The following is a 19,481-nucleotide window of genomic DNA, read 5'->3' on the forward strand; positions in this document are numbered from 1 at the left end:
TGTGATCGGTGTAAATCGTGCACCTGGTACCGTACAGGTAGTGTCGCCATATCTTAAGCGCGAAAACAACAGCTCCCAGCTCTAAATCGCGCGTCGTATAATTCCGTTCATGAACCTTGAGTTGCCGAGAGGCGTATGCAATAACTTTATCCCCCTGCATCAATACGCAACCAAGCCCCTGTATCGATGCGTCACAATAAACCACGAAGTCATCCGTGCCCTCTGGCAATGAGAGAATAGGTGCGCTGCAAAGCCTATCCTTTAAGTACTGAAAAGCGGTCTCTTGCGTACTACCCCATCTGTAAACGACACCTTCCTGTGTTAACATAGTAAGTGGTTGCGCGATCTTGGAGAAGTCTTTAATAAATCGCCTGTAGTAACCCGCCAAACCTAAGAATTGGCGTATTTCTGTCGGTGTACGCGGTGCTGGCCAGTTTCTGATCGAATCAACCTTGGATGGATCGACATGAATCCCATCCTTGTTCACCACATGGCCTAAGAAGTGGACTTCACGAAGCCAGAAGTCGCATTTTGAAAACTTTGCGTACAGTTGCTCCTTTCGAAGAAGTTCCAAGTTAAGACGTAAGTGCTGCTCGTGCTCCTCCTGACTCTTGGAGTAAATCAAAATGTCGTCGATGAAGACGATAACAAACTTATCAAGATACGGTTTGCACACCCTGTTCATAAGATCCATGAAGACTGCTGGCGCGTTCGTAAGCCCGAATGGCATGACAAGAAACTCATAGTGTCCGTAACGAGTTCTGAAAGCGGTTTTGGAGACGTCCTCATCCCGGACTCTCAACTGATGATACCCTGACCTTAAATCAATCTTGGAATAGTAACACGACCCTTGCAACTGGTCGAATAGGTCATCTATGCGCGGAAGAGGATAACGGTTCTTCACCGTCACCTTATTAAGTTCGCGGTAGTCGGTGCACATCCTGAACGTACCGTCTTTCTTCTTCACAAATAACACTGGAGCTCCCCAAGGCGAAGAGCTTGGACGAATAAAGCCCTTTTCCAAGAGCTCTTGTAGCTGCTTCGACAGTTCTTCCAGTTCGGTTGGAGCTAAACGATATGGTGCGCGGGCTATTGGTGCTGCTCCAGGAGCTAACTCGATCTGAAACTCGGCTTGACGGTGAGGAGGTAAACCAGGTAAATCTTCAGGAAACACTTGAGGAAAATCACGCACAACTGGTATATCCTCCAGCTTCTTTTCCTTTGCTGATGTGTCAGTGACAAGTGCCAGAATGGCAGTATGTCCCTTTCGTAAACATTTCTGAGCCTTCCAGAAAGAGGTGATGCCAACCATAGCACCACTCTTGTCGCCTTGAACTTCGAGAGGTTCTTGACCCGAAAGAGGAATGCGAACAATCTTTTCTTTGCATAGGATTTCTGCTGGCTGTTACTGCCGGCGATTCCGATTTGCAGGTTGTGGACTCCTGAATCCTTAGCTTCTGCTGTGCTCTGGCGATCACTATTCTTGTGCTGCTGTTGTGCTTGAGACCGAACGGTAGCTGAACCCTTGCTGGAATACCCATCCCATTTCCGCTTGTTGTCACTAGGAGTAGCGGGAGTAGCAGAAGTGGTAGCGGTAGTAATAGCGCTGATACAACTAGGCAGCATGTTCTGTTCCACTGCCTGATCCGTGAGGCGATGAGCAAGACACTGAATGTCTTGGATTTTGTCGAGGTTAGCCGATGTAGCATGGCTCTGAATCTCTGAGGCTAGACCCTTGAGGTACAATTCGATACGCTTGTTTGGAGGGTCCACCATGGTTGGACACAAGATGGCCAGTTCGTTCTGTCGTTTCGTATGAGCTTCAATTTCTGACCCCGTCATTTTCAAATGGTAAGGCTCCACTTCCAACTTGTGGATGTCATCACGCGTGTAGTATTCCCTTTTAATGCGTTCTTTGAATTCGTTTCAGGGGGGTGGCGTTAGCAGCTGCCAACCCTAGTATCTGTATTTGCGCGTTCCACCTGGTTAGCGCGATTCCTACCAAAGTACCAGTGGCGTACTTGACCCTGCGAGCCTCAGGGCGTGCACACATGAAGTTCTTGAATGTGCCACTGAATGTGCTTGGACGACAGTCCATGATGTTCTGGAATGTGCAGAGAGGTTGATGTGCGTTCTGACCCGTTGCGCGAGAAAGATGGGTCAAGATTAAGCGCGGGAGTTGGGTCACGAGAGTAGGATCTAACATCCTAGGATAGGTCTGGAATAGCAGGTTATACCTCCTGCTTGTGCGGCTGCAAGTGCCGCAGTAACTTTTCGTTAATGAGAGCCGTCAACTGGGCTTGAGTCATGTCAACACATCCAGACATGATCGAACAGTAAAGGTAGCGTAAGTATGAATGGTTCGCGAGTAGTGCGATGACAGAAGAGTGTAAGCACGTAAGTGTTCTTAAGCAATAACAAGTTGTGAGCAAGGTAATGTGAGCATACTACGAGTAAAGTTCTATGCAATTCTAGCATGTAGGCAATAAACATAAACCTTATTACCTAGGATGTCGAGTCTTGCACGTGGAGCGAAGCGTCGTTGTGGATCGTTGAGAGCACTGTTCTGGTTATAGTCTGGTTTTAATAAAAACGTTTTCCCCATATTAAAACCAAGTTCTCTATAACCAATGGCTCTGATACCAATCTGTCACACCCCCAAAATCCCACACGCGGAGTACCACCGCTTGGAGGCGTGACTGACCAGGATCAAGCCACCAATTATATCAAACATAGCATTTAATAATAATCAAAGACATAATTGGTGTTCAAAACCAAACACTGTTTAAGTAGCGGAAGCATTAAATGTAAAACCCAAAACATAAGTATCAATGTGTGAATGTAAAAGTGTTTAATAAGCATTCACGAGTTCTTGACCACAACGACCCGCTTCTCCTCTGGTGCAAGCTCCAAGTATACCTAAGGTCCTGCAAGGCATGCAGCAGATAATCAACAAACTAGTTGAGCGAGTTCACAGAAAGTAAGTTCATAATGTAATGCATAAGAATGGCTAGTGGGGGCTTCCCATACTAGTGTGTACTAAAGGTGGGGGCTTCCCATGTTCATCCTGGTTAATGAGGGCTTCTCATTAACGGTACTTACTAGACTAACTTCCGACCATGTGTTCTTCTTTACCGAGAACAGGAAAACGTACAGGGTCACGTAGGCTTTACGTGACGTGCCCTTCCCCGAGGACAGTGGTACGCGAGGGGCTACGTAGGCTTTACGCAGCGTGGCCTTCCGACCTGGAAGCCAGTGAATGGTATTGGGTTACGTAGGCTTTACGTAACGTGTCCTTCCCGACCCGGGAGACATATGGCAACTATACTGGGTTACGTAGGCTTTACGTAACGTGTCCTGACTAACCTGAGGACGATGGTCTATAGTCTGGTATATGCGTAAGTACGAGTAATCATTCCACATTCATCATATCCAACCCAATTCCCAACCCGGGAATCCCATGCCTTGGCTGTGTGAACTCACCTTGGTTTGCTCGGCAGATACACAAAGAGTACGAGTAAGCAAGTAATGGTCAACCACGTCCTATCATGGTTATTATGCAAGTCAGGTTCAGTGTTCAAGTAGTGCACGTAACCAATCAAAGCAAGTACGTATGCACGTAAACAATCAAGAGCATACACTTGTGCGATTCATTATATGTTTCCCAAACAATACCCGGCCCAATCAATAACCCATTCAGTAAGCGGCCCAAAGATAACAATTTAGACATGAAGGTTTCGGCCCAATAAATCAACAGGCAATGTCTTGTGCGATTGGCCTAGGCCCAACTATAAACGGCCCATTGTGTTGTGTGATTCAGCTAGCATAAGCAGCCCAAACATATGGTACGTAGTGGACTTGTGCGATCCGATCAGTTGGGCTGCCCGGCCCAACTATAACCTACGGCCCAATGTACACATAGTAACGTTGTGCGATCCAGCTGTTTTTGTGCGATTCAGCTGGGTTGTGCGATCCAATACCCTTGTGCGAGTGGGCTGGATTGTGGGACAAGCTTTTGGGCTTGTCCGGCCCAACAGTTAGGCTAACCCAACAACTTGTGCGATCTGTCACCTCTTGTGCGACTGAGGTCACATTGTACGGCTGGGACCTGTTGTGCGTGTGATCTTGTGTGATTCAGATCAGTTGTGCGATCGGGCCAGCTTGTGCGTGTGGTCCATTTGTGCGATCAGTTAAATCATCCCATTAATCAAGCAAATTCGGTTACAATCAATAACTATTTCCAAATTTATCTAACTCAATCAACACAATTACAACAACTCGTTTAGCAAGATATCGATCAAACAAGATATTCTATCAAGCATCCTCATGAACCCTAATAATCGTATGAACAATCTCTAACAATTTATATGAACATATGGCCTAGAACATCAACCAATCCGATTACATGAGCATACATATATGACCGATATCAAAACACCATTAAGCATCAAACGATTAACAGAACTATTAACATGAATCCGTTCTACACATCACAACCGATTACCATATATCCTTACTTCCGATTTTTGTGTTAAGATCATGAGGTATATTCACATATAAAGACTAGCCTAGATCGATCAACAACCATCATGTAACATCATATGAGTGCATATCACATACAATCAATTAGTAACAAGCAACATACACTAACCGGTTGGAAATCAAGAGAGAGGCGATGATCCTCTTGTGCCTTGTGTCGTCGGGTTCTAAGCAGCCGAGAGAGAGAGGGTTTAGGGTTGTGTGTGTTTTTGTGTTGGTAACAAATGAGAAAAAGGATCAAGTCCCTAATTGTTTACACGGTTAGAGAGAGGGGCCGGTTCTACCTTGGGCCGTCCTTGGGCCCAATCAAATGATATGGCCCAATGGCCTTGTGTGAATGATGTGAGCTTGTACGGTTCGATCGTTAAATACATACATACATTCAATATAACGCAACACATTGCACATTTTCACAAAGTTCATGCAACATTTATTAATTCCAAATATCGTATAGACACGTAACGTTACACAAAACGAGTCTAAAGTTCGAGTTGTCACAGTTAACGTGGCGAAGTTTGATAAAGATGGTTCGAGATTAGGAAGTCGCCTTAAGTCAGTTTGGGAATGTAAGATACAGGAGGAAAGAAAGAAGTCCACAACCTTTTTTATTTCCAATCTGCCAGACTGGTGTGACAATTTTAGGTTGTGGGATGCCTTTAGGCAGTTCCAGAATCTCACACATGCGACAGTTCCAGGGAAGAAGGATACCAGAGGTCAAAAGTTTAGATTCATTCGCCTTGCCAACATCGTTAGGACCGAAGATTGGATCTTAAAACTATCGAAGACTTCCATCAATGGTGCCAAGTTGGGGGTTAACGTGGCGAAGTTTGATAAAGATGGTTCGAGATTAGGAACCCGCCTTAAGTTAGTTTGGGAACGTAAGATAGAGGAGGAAAGAAAGAAGTCCACAACCTTTTTTATTTCCAATCTACCAGACTGGTGTAACAATTTTAGGTTGTGGGATGCCTTTAGGCAGTTCTAGAATCTCATAGATGCGATAGTTCCAGGGAAGAATGATACAGAGGTTAGAAGTTTGGATTCATTCGCCTTGCCAACATCGTTAGGACCAAAGATTGGATCTTAGAACTATCAAAGATTTCCATCGATGGTGCCAAGTTGGGGGTTAACGTGGCGAAGTTTGATAAAGATGGTTCGAGATTAGGAACCCGCCTTAAGTCAGTTTGGGAACGTAAGATAGAGGAGGAAAGAAAAAAGTCTACAACCTTATTTATTTCCGATCTGCCAGACTGGTGTGACAGTTTTAGGTTGTGGGATGCCTTTAGGCAGTTCCAGAATCTCACAGATGCGACAGTTCTAGGGAAGAAGGATACCAGAGGTCAGATATCACAACCCCCTACCCTACTCTGGGCGGGAGCCGTGAGCAGATACAAGGGGTACCAGTGTTTATTGAATTTATCGCAACGGAAATTTATTAGGACCGGGTGTCAGGAAAAAATATCAGAGTTTTCAAAACACCTTCGTTTCCATTTCATAAACTGTGGGATGAAACCCATATATACATAAAGGATTTTCACCAGGATAAACCCTTGATTACAAAACACGTTTTATTCAGTTTTACATAGCCATTTATTTAAGTTTGAGTGCCTTATAGCACTTTTCCTTCTCTTCACAATAAATCACCTTAAACGCGTTTTAAGAACATTTGATCAGCGAATAATACTGGTGAGTTCATTTAATTCGTATAAAACACACAGTATTTGTAATTACAACATTAATAGATATTATATTTGTTTATATCTTTCAATTACTCACAATACTTTTCACTCATCCATTTCGGTGACTGTGGTCATATTACTATTGGTTAACACTTTGTCAAATAGTAAAGCTTATCAAGTAATGTATACAAAACCCCACATACCGGCTGTAATTTCAGAATACAAAGACTTAATCACTGTAAATACAACTACAAAACATTTAGGGTTTTGAAAGCATTTTGATAAAAGAGAATGACTCACATTGTAGATTTAGGGTTTTCAGTAACAGCCTTCTGGTCTAAGTCTTGGGTTCTTAATTAAGCACATAATGTAACACGTATTAGTGTATTTACCCAACTCAAACTTTAACGATAATCACATGATCAAAACCACAATGTAGGTGATGAAGTATAGCCTTATTCAGACAACATTTAAACATCCATTGATTTGGTTTCAGATCGATCAGACAGGGTATCATACCAGTGATTCGGGTTAGCACGCTGATTACGGAGCAAAGTTTTAGAGCTTCAGGTATTATAGCAGAGTTACGAGAGAAAGAAAAGAAATTGAGCAATCTGAAATGTGAAATTCTCGTCCCTTATAATCTTATATAGCTGAACCTCTGCCTCGTCGCGTCGCACGACCAGTTTCTGGTTTCACCTTCGCGTAGCGCGAAGGGGTTAGCTAGGGCATAGGTGGCATGAGTCACTGTCACACCCCGATTTCCACATGTTTCACCGGTGGGCCCGGTGGGGGATTAGCGTGACGTAGTTGGCAACAATATAGTCAAACCACAATATTTAAATGCACAGCGGAAGCATAAAGATAAATTATATTTCAACCACTGATTGTAATATCCAAGTATCACGAGTAGTCGAAACAAATCCACAGGGGATCAAAATAAGATATAAAATATTGTTCAACAGATATTGGCATCCCAAGCTTGCGAGACTCTAACGATGCTAAGGAGTGGCCAGCCTATTACGAGTAGAACCTGCATTAATCTTTTTGGGGAAAATACGTCAGTTTACACTGGTAAATACATTCAACCGACACTTTTGTAAAATGTTTAATAAAATTGATTTGAATGCCCAAGGCACAAACTCTTTATAACTTAGGATAATTTATAATTAAATCTTGTAAAAGAATTACATGTTTACTATGCGTTCGGTCGTCCGGGTCGTGCCGGGTTAAAGGTTAATAGACACGCCACAAAGCATAAAGCCGTGGCGGGAAAACCAATGGTTATACCTTTATTAATATAGACACATTGTCGGGTGTACGCCTACACCCGCGTGTCGAAGTCGTGGCCATTTCGTAAAATGATGCCAAGGATATCCGGGACATGGTCATTAAGCTCCCAAAGGCGTAAAGCCAACAAAACGTATTTAAACGGGCCGATTAAATTATTCAATTAACCACCATATGATGGAAGATTTAATGCCCGACCAAGCGGTAATTTATATACCGTAACCCAAGCCCGTATAGGGAAGATAAGTTAAAAGTATTTACCTGAGCAAGTAATATCCTTAATAAACAAATGCAAGTTTCTTTTACTGGTCTCCTACTCTGGAACGAAGGTTTAAACAACCTATTAGAATCCTAACGGGTCTTTAATTTAGCCTTAGCTTAGACCGGTCAGTTTCAAAGGATAATTACGGTTTAATCGTGTGAAAGGCGGAAACCGGGAATGGAATGTGATTCGGACCCAACAAGTTTGAAGACTTGTTTTATATGGGTAATATAACCACACTCTGGATTTTGAGGTCAAAACAATAAGGTTTGACCCGTTTCGGCTAGTTTATGTAAACTAGTTACATAAACCGAACCGTGCGCGCAAAAGGCGTAACGGGTAACCGTAAGAGTCCTACACAGGTTTCCTAAGTCAATATGCTCTAAAGAGGTTGTGGTATCAGTAGGATACCTTCCATAATGCCCGTGACGAGTTTAAATCCATTATATGCCCCGAACGGGTATTTCGGTCATTTTAAAGATTATAAAAGAGGGTTTTGAGTTCTGCATGAAATCTGAGTTTTCCGAACAGTTTATAAAGTCTAAAATACTCTATTTATTATTTAAAATCAGTAGCAACTGGAATCGGGTCAAAATACCATGTAGAACTCAAGTTATGCTCGAAAAGGGTACATTCGGTATTTACCGAACCGATGCCATAACCGCAGGTTATGAGCAGGTTAAAAATAATTAAAAATCTTTAAAAATTCCAAAATATTATTTTACATCAGTGTGTAAAAGGTTTGGTGCCGAAATTTGGGTTTAGATAGGCTTTATGCTAAATGCGCCGTTTAATTACTAAAGTTTCTATAATTGCGCTATTTAGCATAACTCCTATTCTAGACCTCGGATTGACGTGAAATTTTAGGGACATGCTTAGAAATCAGTAACTAAGGTTATTGTCCTTTCACGTATTCAAAATTCTCGTTTTAAAGTAAAAAGGGCGTTACGGTCAACTTTTAAGCATTTAACGGAAATGTGCTAAAGACTCGGACAAACAACGAACCGGTCAGAGAGGGTTATACCATCATGTAACCTGGTCCTAAGAGAGTCCTAAGGCATATCTAAATCATACCTTAACGGGTCAGAACTGAAGTCAAAGCAAAAGTCAAAGTTTTGCGACTTTCGGTTCCGAACGGGGTCTAAACAGTAAATGGTCGGATCAAACAAGCTTAGACTAGTTAATATACTTATTATCATGTTATATGAGTGTTAAAACAGGTTACACGCTATCTACATTACTAATTATGCATAAAATCGCAAAATAGCATTCTGTTGACTTTTTCTAAGCAAGTTTGACTCGACATTCGGACTAGTTATAGTGGGAATCAAAGGGTGCCCTTTTTGGGGTTTAAAGCCCACATGATTACCAACATATAACTACCTTTGATTCGACAAACCACTGGACCATTTGTGATTTATCGCTAAGTCAATCGTTAATTACGACGGATTGACTTTTAAGCTGTAACTATGAAAAACTAAACCACAAAGGGTTAGGCAAACTTACAGAAGCTTGGTACACGACCAGAGATGATAGAAGAGTGTTCTTGAGCTCCAGAAGTGATCAAGAAAACAGGTTTGAGGTGTGGTTACAATGTGCACAACTTATGGCCTTTTATAGTGAACTTTGGAGCATTAGATCATTACAACAAGGCCTATAATTGATCATGGATGTTCAAAAACTGTCCCTGAGTGTTAGGGGACGTGTAGGGGGCGCCCATGCTGCCATAATTGCATTCAAGGTCGGTTAAAACAGCAAACATTGAACCTGTGCACGTTTTCTGCAACTGGGGCCTTGACGCGGCCCGCGTTAAGGATCAGGCTACCCTTACGCGGGTCGCCTGGATCCTATTGTCAGTAAACGAATCTGCACTGCCCGCGCGGCCCGCGTAAGCTTCTTTGTTTCATCGACGCGGCCCGCCTGAGGCCTGTATTTCAAGATTTTCAAATCTTTTGCCATTATTGCCCTGGCCTTTCGGTTTCGAAGGGGTAACTTTGTGATTTGGGCCTCGATTATTTGCGTATAAGGGCCTCGGAACTTCTACTCAACATATTAACCCTTGGTTAATTTATTATTACCCGAAAAGTCTTATCTTTCAATGTTTGACGCTTTTAACCCTTTTTAACGAATTCGATCATAACTTTCTCGTTTCGAATCGGAACTTCGCGAGATTTAAATCACGCATTCTAGTGAGTATAATTTATCATTACAAAGCCTCAGGTATGCTCAAAGGTCACTCAGAGGTATAACTTAAACATGTTGACACATTTGGCCCCTGTAGTTTGTAATTCCTCACTTTCTTCCACAATTTGTTCCGTACGATCCATGATTCATTCGTTTGAAGGTACGAACATCATTTAGGGCTACTGTACAGTATATTTATCCCTCGTTGACATTTTTAACCCTCGAATTTACATACTTTCAATGTTTGTCAACTTTGGTCCTTTAATTAGTATTCAATACCACGTGTATACTTATGACACGTGTCACTACATTATTGGACGCAAAAATTTCGAGGTGTTACATCCTCACCCCCTTAAAAGAAATCTCGACCTCGAGATTTATTGAAATAGATGAGGGTACTTCTCTTTCATCGTGGACTCTACCTCCCACGTGTACTCGGGACCTCTACGGGCATCCCATTTTACCTTTACTATTGGTATATACTTCCTGCGAAGCTTCTTAACCTGTCGATCCTCGATCGACACAGGTTTCTCAACGAATTTTAAGCTCTCGTCGATGTGTACATCTGTATGCGGTATAACCAGTGATTCGTCAGCGAAACACTTCTTCAGGTTACAGGTGTGGAACACATTGTGGATACCACTAAGCTCTTCCGGTAAGTTTAATTTGTAGGCAACCGATCCGACACGTTCGATTACCTCGAAAGGTCCAATATATCTCGGGCTTAGTTTGCCTTTCTTACCGAATCGCATCACCCCCTTCCAGGGTGATACCTTAAGCAAAACCTTGTCGCCTACTTCGAAATTGAAAGGCTTACGCTTCAGATCTGCGTAGCTTTTCTGCCTGTCTCGGGCAGCTTTCAATCGATCGCGAATTTGGACAGTCTTGTCCGTTGTCTCAAATATTATATCAGGTCCTGTCATCTGGACATCTCCAACTTCTGCCCAACAAATGGGCGTTCTACACTTTCTACCATATAGAGCTTCGAAAGGTGCAGCCTTAATACTGGTATGGTAGCTGTTGTTATAGGAGAATTCAACCAAGGGTAGGTGGTTATCCCAACTGCCACCTAAGTCGATTGCACATGCACGAAGCATGTCTTCTAATGTTTGGATTGTACGCTCACTCTGTCCATCTGTCTGAGGGTGGTAAGCCGTACTGAAATTCAAACATGTACCCAAAGATTGCTGGAAGCTCATCCAAAAGTGTGACGTGTATCTGGTATCTCTATCAGAGATGATAGACACAGGCACGCCATGAAGGGCGACAATCTTGTCTACAAACAACTGGGCTAATATATCGGAGCTATGAGTCTCCTTTATGGGTAGGAAATGTGCTGACTTGGTCAGTCTATCCACCATCACCCATATTGTATCGTTTCCCTTCTTTGTCTTTGGTAACTTGGTGATGAAATCCATCGTTACCATTTCCCATTTCCACTCCGGAAGCTCAGGCTGTTGTAGCAAGCCTGACGGTTTTTGATGTTCAGCCTTTACTTGCGCACAAGTCAAGCACTTTGCTACATAGGTGGCTATAGACTTCTTCAAGCCTATCCACCAGAAATTTGCCTTCAAGTCCTGGTACATCTTATCAGCACCAGGATGAACGGAATATCGGGAACTGTGGGCTTCCTGAAGAATAACGTCACGAAGACCTCCATAAACAGGAACCCATATCCTCCCATTCAATCTCAGAATTCCGTCTTTGCCATAAGATAACTGCTCTTCGGTTACCCCTAGCTTTTCGTTTGGATAGTTAGCTTCTAACACAGCTTCCTTCTGTGCAGCTAACAATCGTTCATTCAGACTGTTCTTGATTTCAATGCTCTTGGCATTGATCCTTATCGGTTTCACTCTTTCTTTCCTGCTCAAGGCATCTGCGACTACATTGGCCTTGCCTGGATGGTATCTTATTTCACAGTCATAGTCATTCAGAGTTTCCATCCAACGTCGCTGCCTCATATTCAGATCTTTCTGATTGAACAGATGCTGAAGGCTTTTGTGATCAGAATAGATCACAAATTTAATGCCATAAAGGTAATGCCTCCAAAGCTTTAGTGCAAATACAACGGCACCCAACTCCAAGTCATGGGTGGTGTAGTTCTTTTCATGCACTTTCAATTGTCGCGAAGCATAGGTAATCACCTTGCCCCTCTGCATAAGCACACAACCCATACCGGTGTGCGATGCATCACAATATACGACAAATTCTTCCATTCCTTCCGGCAATGTCAACACTGGAGCATTGCTCAGCTTTTGCTTGAGAATGTCAAAAGCTTCTTGCTGCTTAGGGCCCCAATTGAACTTTATATTCTTCCTAGTCAAGGAAGTTAGGGGTGCAGCAATTCTTGAAAAGTTTTCGATGAAGCGTCTGTAGTATCCTGCCAGACCTAGGAAACTGCGAATCTCCGTAGGTGTTTTCGGCTCCTGCCAACTCATGACGGCTTCAACTTTAGCAGGATCCACCTGGATACCACGCTCGCTGACTACATGTCCAAGGAACTGGACTTCTCGTAGCCAAAATTCACATTTAGAGAATTTGACATAAAGCTTTTCTTGATGAAGCAGTTTGAGAATACATCGGAGATGCTTCTCATGGTCAGCTTGACTTTTTGAATAGATGAGGATGTCATCGATGAAGACAATGACAAATTTATCTAAATAGGGCTTACAAACGCGATTCATGAGATCCATGAATGCGGCAGGCGCATTAATGAGCCCGAAAGGCATCACTAGGAACTCGAAATGACCATAACGAGTCCTAAACGCAGTTTTATGCACATCTTCGTCCTTGACCTTTAATTGATGGTAGCCTGATCGCAGGTCAATCTTGGAGATGTAGCTCGCTCCTTGCAACTGATAGAACAGGTCGTCGATTCTAGGCAAAGGATACCTATTCTTGATTGTAACTTTGTTCAGCTCACGGTAATCAATGCATAGACGCATCGAACCATCTTTCTTCTTGACGAACAGGATTGGCGCTCCCCAAGGAGACGAACTTGGTCTAACAAAACCTTTGGCTAGTAGATCGTCTAGCTGCGTCCTTAATTCTTTCATTTCCGTGGGTGCCAATCTATAAGGCGCTCTCGCGATAGGCGCTGCTCCTGGAATGATGTCGATACTGAACTCCACTTGCCTGTCTGGTGGCAAACCAGGCAGTTCTTCTGGAAAAACTTCAAGATAATCAGAGATGACTGGGATGTCTTCGATCTTGGGTTTCTCCTCCCCAATAGTCACCTGTGCCATATAAATGACACATCCTTTCTTCAAACATCTGGATGCCTTTAGCATAGATACATGTGCAGGCAATCCATGTCGAGTATCTCCCTGGATGGTAAGTGGTTCTCCAGACGGAGTCTTGATTACCACTTGCTTCTGGTTGCATACGATTTGGGCTTGGTTATGCGATAACCAATCCATACCCAATACTACGTCGAAACCAGCGAGTTTAAAGGGTAATAGGGATAAAGGAAATGAGTGGTTCCTAATGGATATAACACATCCATCTAAAACAGTTGAGACTGTTCCCATAGTACCATCAGCTAATTCTACTTCGTATTTTACATTCAAGGTTTTAACAGGCAATTTTAACAACTCGCAGAACTTATCATCCACAAAGGATTTATCTGCTCCAGAATCAAACAATACTCTTGCGAATACATCATTGATAAGAAACGTACCGGTTATGACGTTTTCGTTCTGGATAGCCTCTTTAACATCCATCTGAAAGACTCTCGCATTGGTCTTTTTCCCATCTTCAACCTTCTTCACTATCTTCGGGCAGTTAGTCTTGATGTGCCCTTTCTCGTTGCAACTATAGAAAGTTGCATCCTTGAGTTTCTTGCACTCAAGAGTCCTATGCTCAGAGGACTTGCATATCCCACAGGCCTTCGGCTGGGATTTCTTTTCAAATCTGCAACTTCCGAAGTGGTGCTTCTGACAAACCTTGCACAAGGGCTTATCGCCCGACTGTCGGTCATTTTTCTTGTTCTCTGACCCCCTCTTGTGGTCACGATTTCCCCGATGCTTCTTGTTGGATTTTCATGAATCATCATCTTCACGCTTTCTCTTCTCACTGTCGGCATTTCTCAGAGATCTCTGTCTCACTGCATCCAGCGTGAGAGACAGAGATATATCTACCACGGATCTGAAGGTAGCAGGCCTAGAAGCCTTCACGCTAGCTTTTATTTCTGGGGCCAAACCCCCAATGAAGCGCGCGATCCGTTTGGGTTCCGGTGTAACAGGATACGGAACCAATCTCGACAGAGTGTTGAAAGTCGTGAGATAAGCCTGGCAATCCAGGTTCTTCATGACCAACGATAAGAAGTCAGACTCTATCTTCTCAACCTCGTGCTGAGGGCAGTAATTTTCCTTGATGAGAGCGATAAATTCCTCCCATGTCATGCTATACAAAACAGCCTTCCCAGAGGCTTGAACCAGAGATCTCCACCACGCTAGGGCTTCACCCTTGAACGACTGTGAAACAAACTTCACCACGTTTCTCTCAGCACAACCACTGATGTCCACAACAGTGTCCATCTCGTCTAACCAGGTCATACAATCCACCGCGCCCTTCTCCCCAGTAAAGTCTCGGGGTTTGCAGGAAACGAAGTACTTATACGTGCAACCCCTGGCGCGAGGTACATCATCGACCACTTTCTTCTTAGGGTGGACGCTATTCTCATTGGATGAGTGCCTATCGTCGTCCTTCTTAGGCTTAGACGGAGTCGAGGGTGGTTTGCTGTGAGATTTAGAGTGGGTTTTTGGCTTTAAGTGTGGTGTAGATAGGGTTCTGCTTCGGGACTCGGTGTATTCTTCGTACTGTCGATCCAAGGCTGCCTTAACAGCGCCGTCTACTAGAGCTTTCAATTCCGCGCCCGTTATATGAGTCTGAGCATTATCATTGTCATCCTCCTTCGAATGACTATTAACTCCACTTAGTTCAGCCATTGTAACTCGAATCTGCTACAGAAGATAATGACAAAGTTTTATTTAGGAGTTTATTATGGAATTGTCTTTTATGGCAATTCATTAACCATGGTAAACATAGACCATATTTGGTTAGTTTGTTACTCACTGTCATTTAGGATTTGAATCTAACTTATCCTATTTACAAATAATACAGTTAGTGGCACAAAGCCTAGTCGCAAGGACGTTTTATGATATAAGCCGGGATTACAGAGAATCGAGGCATGAAGGTTTCAACCGTAGTCCTTTTACCTTTTCTGACAGGGAGTCATAGACTACAATTGTCTTTTGTCTTATATGACAATAAGTATGGCCCGTGGGCACTACATCACTAATGGATGTTTGATAAATGATCATCTTTATTGACGATTTAACCCATGATTTACCAATCATTAACTTGGGTTTTGGAATCCCTTGATGGATTCGTATATAAGAATGACGCGTGTGATTTTAACGAATCACATCTGCCAAGGATGCTAACATGTTTACAGAGGTTGACTGGAACCTGAATCTTTTAATTAAGTCTTACCATCTTGGCCGGGTCTTATTATGACACCAGGCTAGGTTTCACTTATTAAGATTCTTTATTTAGGCATATTAATTTAAAAGGAATGATTTTTGCTTCATTTCATATAATAATGTATATAATAACAAAACGAAATTTTTTATAACATAACATTCCATTAATCATAATAATGATTACATACTGCCCTAAACGGGACTTTTAAATAAATAAATACCTACGCAGAGGTTTACAGAAAACAAGTCCACGCAGGGACCAAATACATAGATAAATGTCCACACAGAGACTAAAAGATAAGTCCACGCAGGGACTGAAATGCAATTGTCCACGCAGGGACTAAAATACTCAAACAAATGTCCTTGCAGGGACTTGATTGTAATAGTAAATAATATAGTACATAAAGAGACTAATGATCTCGTTTCTTCCTCCCTTTTAGTAGGTTTGCAAAGCCTTTGAGGAATCCACGGTTACTTTTACGTTCTTGTTCAAAGTCTCGTTCCACTCGGTTTAGACGGTGGAGGATTTCTTCCTGCTCCGGTGGAGAAAAACGTGGCTGCTGCGACAGTTGCTGAACCGGAGGTCTAGGAGGTGCTGGATACCCATGAGCTGAGTAATCTACTCCCCAAAGGTTTCCATAAGGTCTGTCGGGATGGAGGGCATTGTAATTAGCCGCTACCACGTATGGGTCGGCATCATAATTATAGTTGTAGTGCGTTTGAGTCGGCTGCTCAAACGGGTTGTACGCGGTGGAACCGGCGTACGCTGGTATCGGATTGTCATAGCCGAATGGAGGCGGAGGTGGTGCAACTGGTGCAGAATTTACCTCTGCAGGGTGACCAGAAAGTTCCCCTAACTGTGGTTCTTCAGGTACTGGCGGAAAGTGACGTGCACTCGAGTGGCGAGGGGTGCTAAAGTGGAATTCCCCTCCTCGGGTGGACATCCGCGCGCCTGATCTTCTTCGCCTTGGCGGACCAGGAGGTGCTGGTTGAACTGGTGGCGGTGGAGGCGGTGGCGTAACTGCCACAAACGCGAATCCTCTGAGGGATCCTGTTGCTGCTGCTGCTCATGAGGCGAGAAGTGGTGAGAAGGTGTGAAGTACCAATCACACTGGTTAAACCTCGCCTGGTAACTGTCGGGACCTTGATAGGGTATTCCATGAAAGGATGACCCATTAGAGATCTCGATAGGGTGGTTGGGAGTACCTCGTGCAGGTTCTATGGGGTCCGTGTCTTCATCCATATCTACCGCATTATCTTCGGAGAAATGGTCTTCAGGTCCTAAAGGGTTATAACCTATTGGTTCTTGGACATAATCAGCCGGATTAAATCGGCCTTGAAAGAAAGGAGTAGGATCGCCATAGGAATGGTGCGAAGCAGATCGCTGGAGAGGTATAAACGAAGGTTGAGGGTTACTGGGATTGTTTTCCGAATCTGGCCCAAAAGAGTGACGGTATGAAGGTGTCGAACTGTGTGAGGTAGACCGTCTTGCTGGCTCAAAGAGGTTCCTTCTACGTCTCTGAGGTTCTTCGCTCCTTGTGCTGGAAAGAGCTCGCATGTTCGAAGGTCCGGCCTCGTGGTCATTATGAGTAGTGATCGGCCCTTTGCCTCTTCCTCCTCTTTTAATTGCTGGTGGCATAATTCCTGCTTTTAAAACTTTTAAATCAACAATATACAATAAAAGACAAACTGGAATAACAAATTCGAATTTGTCCTATGTTCTTGTCTAGACTCAAGTATGTGCTATTGTGTCATTGAGATTAAACACATAAGGATAGTGTTTAATTCACTCAACGTTGGCTCTGATACCAACCTGTCACACCCCGATTTCCACATGTTTCACCGGTGGGCCCGGTGGGGGATTACCGTGACGTAGTTGGCAACAATATAGTCAAACCACAATATTTAAATGCACAGCGGAAGCATAAAGATAAATTATATTTCAACCACTGATTGTAATATCAAAGTATCACGAGTTGTCGAAACAAATCCACAGGGGATCAAAATAAGATATAAAATATTGTTCAACAGATATTGGCATCCCAAGCTTGCGAGACTCTAACGATGCTAAGGAGTGGCCAGCCTATTACGAGTAGAACCAACATTAATCTTTTTGGGGAAAATACGTCAGTTTACACTGGTAAATACATTCAACCGACACTTTTGTAAAATGTTTAATAAAATTGATTTGAATGCCCAAGGCACAAACTCTTTATAACTTGGGATAATTTATAATTAAATCTTGTAAAAGAATTACATGTTTACTATGCGTTCGGTCGCCCGGGTCGTGCCGGGTTAAAGGTTAATAGACACGCCACAAAGCATAAAGCCGTGGCGGGAAAACCAATGGTTATACCTTTATTAATATAGACACATTGTCGGGTGTACGCCTACACCCGCGTGTCGAAGTCGTGGCCATTTAGTAAAATGATGCCAAGGATATCCGGGACATGTTTGAAGACTTGTTTTATATGGGTAATATACCACACTCTGGATTTTGAGGTCAAAACAATAAGGTTTGACCCGTTTCGGCTAGTTTATGTAAACTAGTTACATAAACCGAACCGTGCGCGCAAAAGGCGTAACGGGTAACCGTAAGAGTCCTACACAAGTTTCCTAAGTCAATATGCTTTAAAGAGGTTGTGGTATCAGTAGGATACCTTCCATAATGCCCGTGACGAGTTTAAATCCATTATAAGCCCCGAAGGGGTATTTCGGTCATTTTAAAGATTATAAAAGAGGGTTCTGAGTTCTGCATGAAATCTGAGTTTTCCGAACAGTTTATAAAGTCCAAAATACTCTATTTATTATTTAAAATCAGTAGCAACTGGAATCGGGTCAAAATACCATGTAGAACTCAAGTTATGCTCGAAAAGGGTACATTCGGTATTTACCGAACCGATGCCATAACCGCAGGTTATGGGCATGTTAAAAATAATTAAAAATCTTTAAAAATTCCAAAATATTATTTTACATCAGTGTGTAAAAGGTTTGGTGCCGAAATTTGGGTTTAGATAGGCTTTATGCTAAATGCGCCGTTTAATTACTAAAGTTTCTCTAATTGCGCTATTTAGCATAACTCCTATTCTAGACCTCGGATTGACGTGAAATTTTAGGGACATGCTTAGAAATCAGTAACTAAGGTTATTGTCCTTTCACATATTCAAAATTCTCGTTTTAAAGTAAAAAGGGCGTTACGGTCGACTTTTAAGCATTTAACGGAAATGTGCTAAAGACTCGGACAAACAACGAACCGGTCAGAGAGGGTTATACCATCATGTAACCTGTTCCTAAGAGAGTCCTAAGGCATATCTAAATCATACCTTAACGGGTCATAACTGAAGTCAAAGCAAAAGTCAAAGTTTTGCGACTTTCGGTTCCGAACCGGGTCTAAACAGTAAATGGTCGGATCAAACAAGCTTAGACTAGTTAATATACTTATTATCATGTTATATGAGTGTTAAAACAGGTTACACGCTATCTACATTACTGATTATGCATAAAATCGCAAAATAGCATTCTGTTGACTTTTTCTAAGCAAGTTTGACTCGACATTCGGACTAGTTATAGTGGGAATCAAAGGGTGCCCTTTTTGGGGTTTAAAGCCCACATGATTACCAACATATAACTACCTTTGATTCGACAAACCACTGGACCATTTGTGATTTATCGCTAAGTCAATCGTTAATTACGACGGATTGACTTTTAAGCTGTAACTATGAAAAACTAAACCACAAAGGGTTAGGCAAACTTACAGAAGCTTGGTACACGACCAGAGATGATAGAAGAGTGTTCTTGAGCTCCAGAAGTGATCAAGAAAGCAGGTTTGAGGTGTGGTTACAATGTGCACAACTTATAGCCTTTTATAGTGAACTTTAGAGCATTATATCATTACAACAAGGCCTATAATTGATCATGGATGTTCAACAACTGTCCCTGAGTGTTAGGGGACGTGTAGGGGGCGCCCATGCTGCCATAATTGCATCCAAGGTCGGTTAAAACAGCAAACATTGAACCTGTGCATGTTTTCTGCAACTGGGGCCT

Source organism: Helianthus annuus, chromosome 5 (assembly GCF_002127325.2).
Source record: "Helianthus annuus cultivar XRQ/B chromosome 5, HanXRQr2.0-SUNRISE, whole genome shotgun sequence".
NCBI classification, from domain to species: Eukaryota; Viridiplantae; Streptophyta; class Magnoliopsida; order Asterales; family Asteraceae; genus Helianthus; species Helianthus annuus.